Source organism: Bombina bombina, chromosome 2 (genome assembly GCF_027579735.1).
Source record: "Bombina bombina isolate aBomBom1 chromosome 2, aBomBom1.pri, whole genome shotgun sequence".
In the NCBI taxonomy this organism is placed as follows: domain Eukaryota; kingdom Metazoa; phylum Chordata; class Amphibia; order Anura; family Bombinatoridae; genus Bombina; species Bombina bombina.
In genome coordinates, this window is record NC_069500.1 from 1,118,768,596 (window position 1) to 1,118,783,798 (window position 15,203).

At 34.6% G+C, this 15,203-nt stretch overlaps 1 protein-coding gene across 1 annotated transcript in view; it reads left to right on the forward strand.

Annotated features, from left to right (window-relative positions):
- The window catches only part of GRIA2 (glutamate ionotropic receptor AMPA type subunit 2), a 380,491-nt gene that overhangs the window by 292,780 nt on the left and 72,508 nt on the right, over positions 1–15,203 (forward strand). The window lies entirely within an intron of this gene.

Sequence of the window (15,203 nt, forward strand, 5' to 3'; positions counted from 1 at the left end):
CTTCCATAAAGAAATCTCTTGCACTATCTATACTAGTTATATATAGACAGCCTGAAACTTATAACAAAGGTAGGCACTTAGTGTAAACCTCCTCTTGGCCACTCTTGTCTCAGTGAATGTATATACACCATGGAAAGGCTACAAAATGCATAAGGTTCCTATCATTTTATGCCTTCTTGGAGGCGTACCGTGTTTTTGCTGCATATTTCCCATTTTACAGTTTAAATATTTTGCTTTTCTCGTGAACTGTAATGGGAAAAAATGGGTATCACACTTGCACTACCAAAGTATCATTCCATTCATGCCAATAATAGAAAATTACAAGAACTATTTACATGGATCATTTTTCATATTATGCCATATATAAAGTTAAAGAAATTAAAGAAAACGAAAAATACTGATGAAATTTGTCAGTATTCATTGGTTTCCTTTAATTTTTATTAAGGGTTAAATACTTACATTAACGCACTGAAGTGCACGCCAAACCGATCCTCTTCTTGCCAGAATCCCGCTGAGCTAAAAGGAGGCTTAGCGCTAACTTTAGTGCAGGTCCTGGGAACCAAGAGCGTTAAGCCTCCTGTTAGTGCTGTGCCAGGGCTCTGGCAAGAAGCAGAACAGGTTAGCATGGTCTCCAGAGCTCGTTAAGGTAAGTATTTGTAGCTACAAGTGAACTTTTCACCTGTAACTTCAAAACATTTACATTTGTTTGACAAAAACGAATGTAAATGTTTAACAATAAACAAATAGTGCAGCTAATGAACATTCTGGGAAACAAATTTCCTCGATTTTCTGGAACAAACTTTCCAAATGTTGCCTCTTGTTTTCTTTTATCATCTTACTGATGTGTTTAGCTAGCTCCAAATAGTGCATTGCAGCTCCTTTAACAAAGGATACCAAAAGAATGAATACAAATTTAAAATAGAAGTAAATTGGAAAATTAGAATGCTCTAATTAAATCATGAAATAAAAAAGTTTGGGTTTCATGTCCCTTTAATCTATTTCATCCTTATCAGCCTAGTATGGGTTTTCATCTTGAATGGTCTGGGGAGATGGAATGTATGGAATCATGCTTGCTTAGCTCATATGTATTTAGATTTTGTGCTACACTATGTGCTGCTAGTTCCCCAACCAACATCCATTTTATATCTTCTTTTACATTTTATTGTTAATAATATTTCTTACCTTCAGATTTCCAAGCGGGACCCTGCACTACAGAAAATTAATTTTCAATAGAGAGGGAGGGATGGGTCACTATACTACAGAAAAAGAGGGAATCAGGGTGGGAGTCCCTATATAACCATTGTGATGAGTGTGAAGGTGGGGGGTACCCCTACACTACAGGAATAAAAACATTAAAAAATAAATAAACAAGTAATAAAAACTGGGTACTGGCAGACAGCTGCCAGTAGCAAAGATGGCTGCCACTAGCAGTATAGGAGAGGGTTAGTGAGCTGTTTGGGAGGGATCAGGGAGGTGGTAGGGTTAAGGAGGGATTTCTACACTGCAGAAAAAAATAATAATACTGCAAATAATTTTAAAAATAGCGCTTAATACCAATATGCCAATACTTAAAATGGCGGTGAGGTGGAGAAACAGCTGTTTCAGAGGGATTAGAGAGGTATCAGGTGGGAGGGCAATCCCTACATTGTAATACTTTTACCTTTACCAGCTAACTTATTAACCCCTTCACTGCTTGTAATTTCAGAAGTATGGTGAGCAGATGCAAATAGCGGCCTTTTAATTACCAAAACACAATGGCAAAGCAATGCATGTCTGCTCTTGCTGAACAAAAAAAAATCATAGAGAAGCTTTTACAACAATTTGTGTTATGACTGCACAAGCATTATTTATTTTTATGGTCACAATTAGCAGCAAAATGTTGGCATTAATATACAAAAATGGGCCTAGATCAAAAACTTGGATTGTCTACTTAAAAAGATATATGTAGTTTGCATAAGTAAATATCTCTGTTTAAATGGAGTGATAGCAAAACTGCTAAAATTCTCCAGTATTTTGGGCAAGTTTTTCTCTGAAATTCCCAGTAGCGAAGTGGTTAAAGTATAAAAAAGCTAATATTTTTATTTCATGATTTCGACAGAGCATGTAATTTTAAACAACTTTATAATTTACTTCTATTATCTAATTTGCTTCATTCTCTTGCTACCCTTTGTTGAAAAGCACACCTAGGTAGGCTTAGGACTGTGAACTAGCTGCAGATTGGTGGCTGCACTTATATGTCTTTTGTCATTTTCTTGACCAATGTATTAAGTTAGCTCCTAGTAGTGCAATACAGACTGCTCCTTCAGCAATGGATACTGACAGAACAAAGCAAATTAGAAATTTTAAAGTTGTATGTTCTATCTGAAACGTATAATGAAAAACCTTTGGGTTTCATATTTTATATACTTTAAAGGTGTCTATCATGTCACCTTTCTCTTTTATCTCAGCTGTTCTTATTAAGGCCATGTAGTATTTTAATAAGTTTTATTTCTTAAACTATTTTGCATAAAGAGGTCATGTCACAGCCTCATGTACTTGTACTATATTTAAACATTTGTAATTAAATTGAGTTGCAAAAGAAGGAGTTGCCACTGTTGAAAATACACAACTATATGGGCATAGAGGTTACTCAAGGCTGGTATCTCACCAATTTTTATTGGACTGGTACCTTTTACCAGGTGACTCAGGGTTACTAAACATTCAGAGAACTCCACACTGTGATACATTTTCCCTTTTCTCATTTTACCATATAGAGATGATTCACCAAGATTTGTATACAAATATCTGCTTTGGTAAATCAGCTCAATAACAAAACATGTGGTTGTGCGCCCACTTAATGTAAATTGTACAACCTTACTAAAATGTATAACACATTGCTTAAACCAGGACACATTTGTATTATTATTGTTTTATTGTGACCCACACACTCGGCACATTCCTTTCACTCAATAACTGATACGACCAGTTAACTATGGGGTGAAAAGGCCGCAGCCCGCATTTATTGATATATCATTTTAGACAATAACTATTAAACCATCTTAACCAATATAAATATCATAGGGTGCCGCCCCCCAGATAGCTACAGGTGCCTTCCACTGGCTATGGCCAGGCACGCCCCGAATCTCTAAACTCCCCCCCCTCTTCAGGGGAGGTACCACATGGTCTTGAACTCGCCTCATAAGGCCACCACCCGCCACAGCTGTGACTACCTCATTTTCAATACCGAGGGAGGGAGGGAGATTTTTCCTGCTTAGCTAAAATGACTAACAGCTTCTGCTGCTCACCTCTATTTATCCACTCCCTAACACCTCCCCTTGGCTACCCTTCTACCTAGCAACCCTTCCTCTAAGGCCTACAGTGTGGTCACTGACCACTCCAGTCTAGTTCCTTCCTTCTGGTTTCTATATTTTAATATAGCTGTAGATTCTAGTATTCTAGGATAATGTTCTGATATAATAGTTATGCTTCAGGGCCTGTCAGTTCATGACATTCAAATAGTTTCATTTTCTTGTGATCCAGATAGTGTGACAAGATTCATGTTCTCTGATAGTCTATTTATAAGGATTCTCTCTTGTTTATTGACAAGCTTCCCCTAGGAATGGTACTTTATACTGTGATCAGGTAGATAATTTACTGGTTGTGTTTAACGTACAAGTTATTAGCAGACATGAGATGTGTTAAGGAAACATTGTGCTCTATTTACTAAGCAGTATATGCTTCTTTTAAACCCTTGCCGGTCTACAGGGTGAATGCTGCTTCTTACACTTTACACAATATCTGATAGGAATAACCCCGAACACATTTGTTCTGTGTGATTGACAGACCCTTCAGGGAAGGTGTCGGTATTACAGACACTTTATCACCACAATAGATTTTTTTAGTCTCTTTGTAATCAACCACATAGTTAAAGTCAGTTTTAAATTCAGTAAAGCTAACTTTAACTATGTCTTTAAACCATTTACATGAATACAACATGTAAGTATACACAAGTAGTAGTAAACTGAAAAAATATCCCAAATGATTAGAACATTTCTTATAACAGCTTTATGTCCCTTATGCTACACCACAAAATTAAGGGTAACAAACTTTTCTCTCCCTTCAGGTGTCAGATGGTCATCACCTAATCCACTCAATTTTGCAGGAATATTTTATTATTTATTAATGAATAGCAACTTATCTGTAATATACAACCAATGCCCACTTATCATTTATCATAAAAAATTCAAAGCATATTATTTTCCTAATTGTAAAATGAGTTTCCCCATTTCTGATAGTGGGCTTAACAAGGATGTTCCATGGGCATAGCAGAGAATTCTCCTACAGGTCTAGCGTATTCCCTAAACATTTTCTCACTGAAAGGTTGCGTGAGATTGTGTCAAAATACACAAAACACTTATTACCCTCATTGAAAAAAAAGCATTCATATGAAAATAGAGGCAATTGTAAGATACTATAGGGTAGATTCATGAAGCCACAGTCTCAGCTTTTTGGGCTATGTGTAGCAGGTTGTCATAATCACTCGCTCGTTTTGGGTTATTTGAACTGCCCTGCTCTAGCGCAACTGATTACACTGGAGCATGGAGCGACATTGCACAAGAAACCTCTTGTGCAATGTTAGATTTCATTGTACAATGCAACATTTCAAGTAGCTACAGCGGTAGCAACTTCTGAACATGTCCACCTGCAAGGATGATAAACACTGCCCTGCATTATGAAGGCAGAATAATCTGATTTGTACTGGCTACAGCATTTATTTTTATTTTTTTAAAAAATTAAAGTGTACCCCCTGCCACATGATAACTTCTACCCCTCAGTGCAGTTTCTTTTTTCAGCAAGCTTCATTACTTTTTATAGGAGATATCTTGCAACACACAATAACAGCCCTGGCCCAATGAAGTTTTGATAATCATTCCCTGAAGTGATATAATTCTTATAGCATGGTGGGAGTTAAAGTAAAGGACTACAAAGCGATACCAATGTGAAATTATGCAAAACAAAGTGATACAGACATAATGATATATGACAGACTGATGTTTAATCCCATAAGGGATCAATAATTTGTGAAGATCTGCTCTGTGACAGGGACACTAATCTTTAACAGCACTGAGGTGTATCCATAGCTATTGCTTAAATCCTACCAAATCAATATATACTTGATAGATGATTCCTTCTAAAATCAGTATAACATCTTGCTCATGTGTATGTTAAAGATGCTAAAGAAAGATCCTCAAAATTAGATTATATTCACCTTTTTAATTTGAAAATAACATGGGAAATCAGTGAATTACTATTCGTGAATTTATATCTACTACACAAATGTCTCTCACAGAAAGTAATGGGGCATGCAGCCAATACTAGTCAGATTACTCTGCTTTCAGTATATAGTATCTTTCAATCACCTCTATTTTTGTATGCATGTGCTTTTATATTAGAGTAATAAGTGTTTTGTGTATTTTAACACAATCTCGCCACCTTTTAGTTTGTAAGAAAAACAGCAAGATCTACAGGGGTAACATGTTTACAGAATACACCAGATCTGGAGCAGAAATTTCACCAATTAAAGGGACATTATACACTCATTTTTTCTTTGCATAAATGTTTTGTAGATGATCTATTTATAAAGCCCATAAAGTGTTTTTTTTTTTTTTTTTTAATGTATAGTTTTGCTTATTTTTAAATAACATTGCTCTGATTTTCAGACTCCTAACCAAGCCCCAAAGTTTTAGGAGAATACCGACAGAAACCTCCTCCAGCTTGCTCCTGTTTGTGTAAAGGGTCTTTTCATATGCAAAAGAAGGGGGAGGGGGAGTGTCTTATTTCCCACTTGCAGTGGGCTTTCAAGCTACCTTTTCAACAGAGCTGAACTGAGAGCTTCTAAGTAAGTTTGTAAACTGTTTTATGCTGGATTTTTATATCAGTATCTGTGCATCTTATTCTTTATAGTAGTGTATATTACATGCAGTTATATGAAAATTGGTGTATACTGTCCCTTTAAATGCCGTTGTTCAGCCCACTAGAAGAGACAGGGAAGCTCATATACAATAAGGAAAATAATATGTTTTTAATTTCTTTATATAAATACGAATTTCATTTTTTTTTTTGTAAGTGCAGTGCAGTTATGTTACAGTTTCTACTGTGCATCATAAATTGTTTCTTTCTTGCACAATTTAAATTTTTCCATAAAATACGATTTTTGAAGAACAATTCCATTCCGAATTTTAATGATATTGAAGAATACATTTCTTAACTGCATAATTTTATTTCAACAAGTAATTAATTTGCTTTATATGATTTTTAAATTCCTTTTTTTTTGTGAGTCCTATTGTATTATATACATCACCTTCACAAACTTAAAAGCAGGGAACACTCTTTTGTGAGACACACTGTTCTCAAGGTAAAAACTGCCTTTAAAGAATTAGAACATGGGCTTTAAAGCACTGGAGAGGGTTCTTATAGAATGTCACAAGCCCAGAGAGCTTTGCATAATCAGGTCCATTGACTTTGTTCACTAATGACTGTACATAAAGTACAACCTAACCCAAAATATCCTCTTGCAAACTCAGTACAGGTATTTCTGCCTAGCAGCATTAGAGGGCTTGAATGTAATACTAAGGAAAGCTTGTGGGTTCAGAGTAAGCTGTAAAAAGAAGGGAAATATAAATATATCCAAAATAATATAGTTCCTATAGAGTCCTCCCTTATCTGACCTTTCTGTGTTTTTTGGTTCAGAAGCTTCCAGTCATCTGAATAAAAAAGTAGATGACCAACCAAGATTCTCTTGACCAGAGAGCTGCACCAAAGTCTTGAGGACATTTTTAAAGCACTGTGAGGCAGAACTAAGACCAAATGCAAAGCATGTAAGCTAAGTCATTATTACTTTTACTAAAATGCAAGTAAATAGGGATGGTCAGAGGGGCAACCTTGAAGTCTACACAATCAAACAAGACCTCCTTGCAATGAAAGAGTTGATGCTTTTCAGAATTATAAATGACTGACCTATCTTCATCCAGAACATAAAAACAAAGGTGATGAACTATGCAGTATATTGCAATACCTCTCTGGTTCCTCTTCTCATTACTTTTATTTACAGCAAATCTGAAAGAAAATAGGGAGATAGATGAAATTTGTTAGGGAGCCAACTTGAAACGTAATGGATTTTGCCTATGTGTTGGTGAAACTTCCAGAATATTATAGCCTTGAAAACCCACTGATTAATCAAAACATATTATTTTCAAAGAGCTTTGTGTTTTATTTCATGAAGTAAAAGTCACCATCTATTTATTTAGTTCCTTTTTAAAATCAGCTCCATAGCAGCTGGACTTGATTCAGAATAAGAATAGTCTGCAAGCTTGTGGTTATCGGGAATTAGCATTTGCCAAGAAAGCCTATAAATTTATGCACCATGAACACATAATCCTAAATACACACTGTTTTAAAAACGTTCATTTTATCATTTTGCAAAAATATAAAATGCTATTCTGCTCTCCTGTGAAATACTTCTATATCATCTCTTGGTTGAATTAGAATGTTCATATAGCCATTGTACATCCAGTCTTGCCTCAGATAAAAGAAACTAGAAGCTAAAACTTAACCAGACACATAAAAACTACAAGAGAATACCTGGTGCCTTATACAATCTAGCAAAAGCTTGCATGTAGTAAACACCTTGTTGCAGGCAGCCATGCACAGGTGCCTATGCATACTCTAACCAGCCCAGTGGATGAAATATGGAAAATCAGCCAAACAATATCTAAAGAAAAGAGGATAAAAACAAAAGTTTTACATGAGAAAATCAGACAGTTACATTTTATTGATAGCTTAAAAGTAAAATGAGTTAAGAGGAAATAGGAATAAGGAAGTAAAGACTCCCAAGAAATTTAGGGAAGATCTAGATAATAGTAGGGTATCTCTTCCAGTCTATTTAGAAGAGCAATGCACATAAAATAAATAGTGAAATTTTGGTTAAATAAGTGAAATTCTATTAAAATATCCCTTATTTTCCTCTTCTTCAGGGCTGCTTATTGTCTTTTATGTTTCCTTAACCCTTCACAACACATTCATTAGAAACCTGGTACGTCAACAACTTGAAACATGCATATCCTTGAAAGTTTAATAAATTTCTGGTTAATATCTGATATCTGGTAAAAAAAGTGAATTTCAGGGGACATGAATCAGTTGGTCTATCACTTAAGATAACCTTGTTCTTGTTATTTTACATAGCAATTTTGCTAATCGTAACCTGTTAAATCCACTTGTAAACTCTGTACAAGTATTTCTGTTATTTTTCATTAAAGCTCTACAAAGATGCATAAGAGGGTTTCAATACTAAAGAAAGCGAGTGAGTTTAGGTAAAGCCAGCATGTGAGTAGAAATCAATCTGTCCAAGATAATTAATTTCTCATGGAGTCCTCCCTTATTTTTCTATGCAAATTTCCTCTCAAAAGATGAAAATATAGTGAAATATAATTTGGGAAAAGAAACCCTATAAGTGAAATGGTGTGCAGACTGTGCAGAGCTGTAACGCAGCTCTAAAGGCCCGCATCTAAAAAGCTATCTGGTCTGGTGAGATTTTATAAGAATGCTCGCCAATCCTTCTATTTAACTGGTGGAATGATCTAAAGCCATGTTGTACCATGAAAACAGGGTGTCTCGCTATGGGGCGAATACTGCATTTTTGAATGGGAAGGAGATGCAAACATTGCAAAAGAGCTCAATGAAAATCGTAATTTAAAAATCATACAAAACAAAGAATTGAACCATTCACACAAAATACTCAGGAAAAAAATTGTATTGTTAAAGTGCATCGAAAAATGTAACAACATTTTTCACCAAAAATCGTATTTTATTAAAAAAATAAAAATTTGTATGTGGATTACACAGAAATAAATCACATTAAATATGCACAGGGTAAATTATAATTTACGCATTCTGGGTATACAATAAATCACATAGAAATCCGTACTTAAAGTGCACAATACAAAGAGAATTTTTTTTTCCCAGTAAAATTAGTTGAACATGGGCATTCTATGGGCATATATGAAATTGTCTCTCAAATCCCAGCATAATTCTGTAAGCATTTCTGCCCTACAGATCTCACAGTTTATTTCTCGCAAATGAAAAGGTGGTGAGTTTTCAAAATACTCAAAAATCTAATTACTCTGAAAGTAAAACCTATGCATATGAAAATAACTGTGAATTTAAGGTACAATGCGCTGAAAACAGCATATTTTGTATTAGGAGTCATATCAAAGTTTAAACATACACGGGGTCTCCCTCTGTACTTCGTTCTCCATTGGGGACTTTTACATAACAGAGAGCTCTTATTCTTTCTATGGGAAACATCTCACCACTCGCTGGGGCAGCCCTTTTTTTTAATAGAATTCATGAGGGCTTCCCCTGCGAGTGTTAGACCAGCAAATGTTTTAGAATCTGCCCATTTGTGGGTTACAATTTGGTATATATGTCAGACTTGTAGTTTTTCAGAGATAACATGATTTTACTCAGTCATAATACATTAAAATGATAAAATACTATACTGTTTGTCTTTATCTACAGAATTTCTGTTCGATTTATATCCCATCCGCTTCTGTGTGCCAAATGAACCCTTAGACTGGCATTCTAAACACGTTTTGTATTATTTGGCTAGCTCTTTCTATGGTTGTATGGTTGTAATCTGGATTAATTATTCATAATTACTGAGTGCTAAATGATGCTTCTTTGAAAGATATAGTCTAAACAGCTTATCAGTGGCATTCTGCAGTTACCCTTTAAATACCTTTCGTATATAGGTCCCAGTGAACACTAATTACTGTATTTCATATATAGTTTTTATTTCATAGTTTTGAAAATGTGGCAAATGTGTTTGACCAGACAGTGTTTTATTTATTTTCAGACCTACTTCAAATTGGTAAAGATTGCACTGAAAGGAATAACTTCCTCCTAATTAAGTGATATATTTCACAAAAGTTCTCACTACCTGCTGATTGTGAGAGAGAACATTATTTAACTACCTGTTAACAGAGAGTTTGCATTAAAGGGTTAATAATCTGCTTATATAGAGGGAGGGCTTACTTTGAAAACCATAGATCCCTCTAGAGTGATATTACACTGAATAGCTAAAATGCCTGCTGTTAGAGACTATTCTGAAAAGTTCCATTCCTTATTGACTCCGAAAGATTTTATTATGCATTAGGATTGCTAAAGGGATGTGAAACACAAATATTTTCTTTCAGGATTTAGCTAGAACATACAATTTTAAACGTTCCTATTTTCTTCTGTTATCAAATTTGCTCCATTCTCTTGATATCCTTTGTTGAAGGAGCAGCAATGCACTACTAGGAACACGCTGAACACATCTAGTAAGCCAATCACAAGAGATAAATGTGTGAAGGTACCAATCACCAGGTAGCTCCCACTATTGTAGGATATGCACATATTCTTTTTCAACGACTGATACCCAAGAGAACAAATTACATTTAAAAACAGAAGTTAATTTAAAAGTGCCTTAAAACTACATTTCTGAAACATGCAAGTATAAATTTAAATTAAAGGGACAGTAAACACCAGAATTTTTGTTGTTTAAAAAGATAGATAATCCCTTTATTACCCATTCCCCAATTTTGCATGACCAACACAGTTCTAATAATATACTTTTTACCTATGTGATTACCTTGTATCTATGCCTCTGCAAACTGCCCCTTTATTTCAGTTCTTTTGACAGACTTGCATTTTTAGCCAATCAGTGCTGGCTCCTAGGAGCTTCACATGCCTGAGCTCAATGTTATCTATATGAAACACATGAACTAACGCACTCTAGTGATGAAAAACTGTCAAAATGCTTTTAAATAAGAGGCAGTCTTTAAGGTCTAAGAAATTAGCACATGAACCTCCTAGATTTAGCTTTCAACTAAGAATACCAAGAGAACAAAGCAAAATTGGTAATAAAAGTAAATTGGAAAGTTGTTTAAAATTGCATACCCTATTTAAATCATGAAATATTTTTTTTTTTACTTTGCTGTCCCTTTAAATGAAATTAAATTAAAGTCCTTACTATATACTGACTGTGATTAAAATTGTCCTGATAGCAATTACTCTCTGCTGACTACTTGTACAAATAATGTACAATTTTTTTTTGCATGTTAAAGGGATATGAAACACACAAAAATGCATTTTGCAATTCAGACAGAGCATGTACTAAAATTATGAAATTTTATTTGTTCTCATGGTATTCTTAGTTGAAGAGATGTAAGTGCACTTACAAATAGAAAACAGTTAGGGTTGCCACCTCGGCCATGTTTTCCTGGACACTTATGAGTTACACATGTTGCAGGGTGTGCAGGGAGCAACATGAATAGTGTTGTCCAGGGTCATTATATATGTGCTGTCCAGCAGCACAATGCATATTTCCCTCTGCTCACCCTGCAGCATGTGTAACTCATAAGTGTCAAGGAAAACATGGCCAAGGTGGCAACCCTATATATAGTACTCCAGACGTGCACACTTCTGGAATTATGTCTGTGCTTTTAACAAAAGATACAAAAATAACAAAGAAAATGTGATATTAGAAGTAAATTAGAAAGTTGTTAACAATTGCATGTTCTGTCTGAATTAAAGAACAAAAAATGGGTTTCATATCCCTTTAAGTGTTAGATGTTTTTGGATATAAATTAATTAATTTAGTATTATTATGACCCCTATATAACACCTGTCCATGGACTATTCATTTCTTTGTTGCATTTGCTCAGTGATTGACTTGCAGTCTAGTGGATGCTATTACACTAAACACTTTAGTTTAATAAGTACCTATAAATATCTAGAGGTTTGACTAAAGGCAGTGCTCAAGTAATGCCTTGGGTTTTATTTATTTTATTACAGTGTGCAATGTATTTACCCCTTATGTATGTGCATTGCAATTATTTTTATTCTTTGCTTTTTATTTAAAATACACTATTCTTCTGTATTTTACATTAATTAACCTTTAATTTACTGCCAACTTAGGAATTTGAGTACAATAATACCATCTTGACTCCTTCACAATTCTATACAAACTAATAATTACTGTACTTATCCTAAAATAGTAACTGCATGTTTATAGTACTTAATTGGCTTTAAATTAATCTTCTTTCCAATCTGCTCTTCTTCTATATAAAATCTGGCTGTATTGTCTAGCTAACATCAACATTTTATGATTATAAATAGCATACATGGTAGTTTTTAGCTTTTTATTCCACAATTTATTTGTTTATTTTACACTATGGAAATTGTCACACACTTACAAATGTTAAATGCTGGTAAAACTGTATTACAGCAGATCAGTGTGTGCATTATTATCTCTTATGTTTTTCTACTTTAAGACCATTTATCAATATTTTTGAAGTGTTTTGCCAGACACACAACATATCGTAAAATTGTTTCAGGTAACTAATAATTTATAAAAAAAACATAAATGATTTATCTGTAAACGTTCTTTGCATAGAGTTTTGTTACAGCTATACTACAAATTAATTCTTGTTAATAGAATGACATTTTCATTGCTACTTCCTTTGCCTTATTTATAATTAATACTTTTTTTAGTACAAGTAACCACTGATTTTGTTAACATTCTTTTTACAACTATCATACATTCCATTAAAAAAACTCATTATCAACTATATTACTAGTTATGAAAGAATAGAGCCAAGAATTTTCTTCAGCGTTATGAGGCATGTAACAATATTTCACTTATTATCCATTCATGATTTCAATTTGGATTTTGTAGTAATGATTACTGCACTTATCCAATCATAATTGCAATTAAAATGTTGTAGTAATGATTATCTTACATATTAATTTAAACTTATGATGAGCTTTAATATAGTCTTACCTGTAAATGCTGGATAATTTATGGACATGTTCAATTTTAGTAAGTAGTATTAAAGAGATATGAAACTCATTTTTTTTTTCTTGTATGATTTAGATAGAACATGCAATTTTAAACGTTCTAATTAACTAGTATTATTCATTTTTCTTTGTTCTTTTTTGTATCTTTTGTTAAAAAGCAGTGATGTATGCTTAGGAGCCGGCCAATTTCTGGAGCAATATATGGCAGTAGTGTACCAAAAGATTTATCTATTTTCAAGAGCACTAAATGGCAGCACTGTTTTCTTCCATGTAGTGCTCCATATGCCTACCTAGGTACCTTTTCAACACAGAATATCATAGAAACAAAGCAAATTTGATAATAGAAGTAAATTAGAAACTTTTTTTTTTTAAAATGAAATGCTCTGTCTGAATCACATTTTTTTTTTTTTTTGGGGGGGGGGTCATATCCTTTTAAAGGTTTGCAGACCTTAAAAACATAATTTATGCTTACCTGATAAATTAATTTATTTCATGGTGGTGAGAGTCCACGATCCATTACTCCTCGGATTACTCTTTTCTACCACTAGGAGGAGGCTAAGATTCCCAAACTCAGAGAGCCCTATAAAACCACTCCCACCACACACATACCTCAGTCTAATGCATAGCCATGCAAAGTAAGGTAAGAAAATGGAATAAGAGGCATAAAAGGAGCAGGGGAGAAATAAAACCTAAAAGAAACATAGGTTGGGGTCTCACCACCAAGAAATAAATGAATTTATCAGTTAAGCATGAATTATATTTTCTTTCATAAAGGTGGTGGGAGTCCATGATCCATTACTCTTGGGAACTATTACCCAAGCCGTGGAGTCCACAAGTAATAACGGAAAGAGAGGGATTTAAAAAACATCTTTCTTTAACTGTGAAATGAAATCCACAACCCCAATAAAGATTTTTTTTTTAATGCACTTTAAAAAATAAATTGAACAGGCAAAAAATCAAACTGAGACAACTGCCTGAAGCACCTTTCAACCAAATGCTGCCTCAGAAGAAGCAAAAACATCAAAATAGTATAGAAACATAGATATTGACGGCAGATAAGAGCCATAGGCCCAGCAAGTCTGCCTGACCTTACCTAACAGTATAAACTTATCTAGTTTGTAGGATAGCCTTATGCTTGTCCCATGCATTTTTAAAGTCCCCCACAGTGTTTGTTGCTACTACCGCTTGAGGAAGTTTATTCCATAAATCAATCACTCTTTCAGTAAAGAAGTGCTTCCTCAAATTACTCCTGAATCTACTACCCTTTAGCTTGAGCTCATCTCATGACCCCTTGTTCTTGAATTTTCCATTTTATGTAAAATACCCACAGCCTCAGTTTTACTAAACCCTTTAATGTACTTGAAAGTTGCTATCATATCACCTCTTTCCCTTCTCTCCTCTAAGTATGAATTTTGTAAAGGAATCTCTAATGTTCCTTTTGAATTGGAACATGAATGTAAGCATCCTTTAAAATCGATTGTGGACATAAACTGACCTTGTTGAACAAAAGGCAGAATATTCCGAATAGTTTCCATTTTAAAAGCTGGAACCCTGACAAATTTTTTCAGAGCTTTAAGATTCAAAACTGGTCTGAATGTACCCTCCTTCTTTGGTACAATGAAGATATTTAAATAAAATCCCATCCCCTGTTCCTGCAAAGGTACTGGTACAATCACCCCCATAACTTCCAGATCTGAGACAGACTGCAAAAAAAGCTTGAGCCTTTAAAATATTCCTTGGAACATTGGACAGTAAAAACCTCACTCTGGGAGGCCTTGTTCTGAATCCTATTCGATAACCCTGGGAAACTATGCTCAGAACCCAGGGCTCTGTAACGGGCTGAAACCAAGCCTCTTGAGAGACCTAACCTGCCCCCTACCAGAACCTCTGGATGGGGGGCTGCACCTTCATGGAGTCTTGGTAGTAGGGATAGATTTCTTAGCCTGCTTAGATTTGTTCCAGTTAGCACGAGGCCTCCAGGCTAGGCCAGAGGTACTTTGCTTTTCAGCAGAGGAGTCAACCTTTTGTTCCTTATCCTGAAGAAAGGAGCGGAAATGATTTAAAGTTTTAGATTGACCTCTAGACATTTTGTCCTGAGGAAGAAAAGCCCCTTTACCTTCAGTAGATATTATAGAATTGAAATCAGAAACAAACAATTTCTTTCCCTGAAAAGTCAATAATCTAAATGTAGGCACCATATCAGCAGACCAGGGTTTAAGCCATAAAGTTCTCCTGGAAAGGACTGCCAAAGACTTGCTTTTGTTATTAATTTTCATAATATCAAATATAGCATCACAAACAAAAGAATTAGCATTCTTAAACAA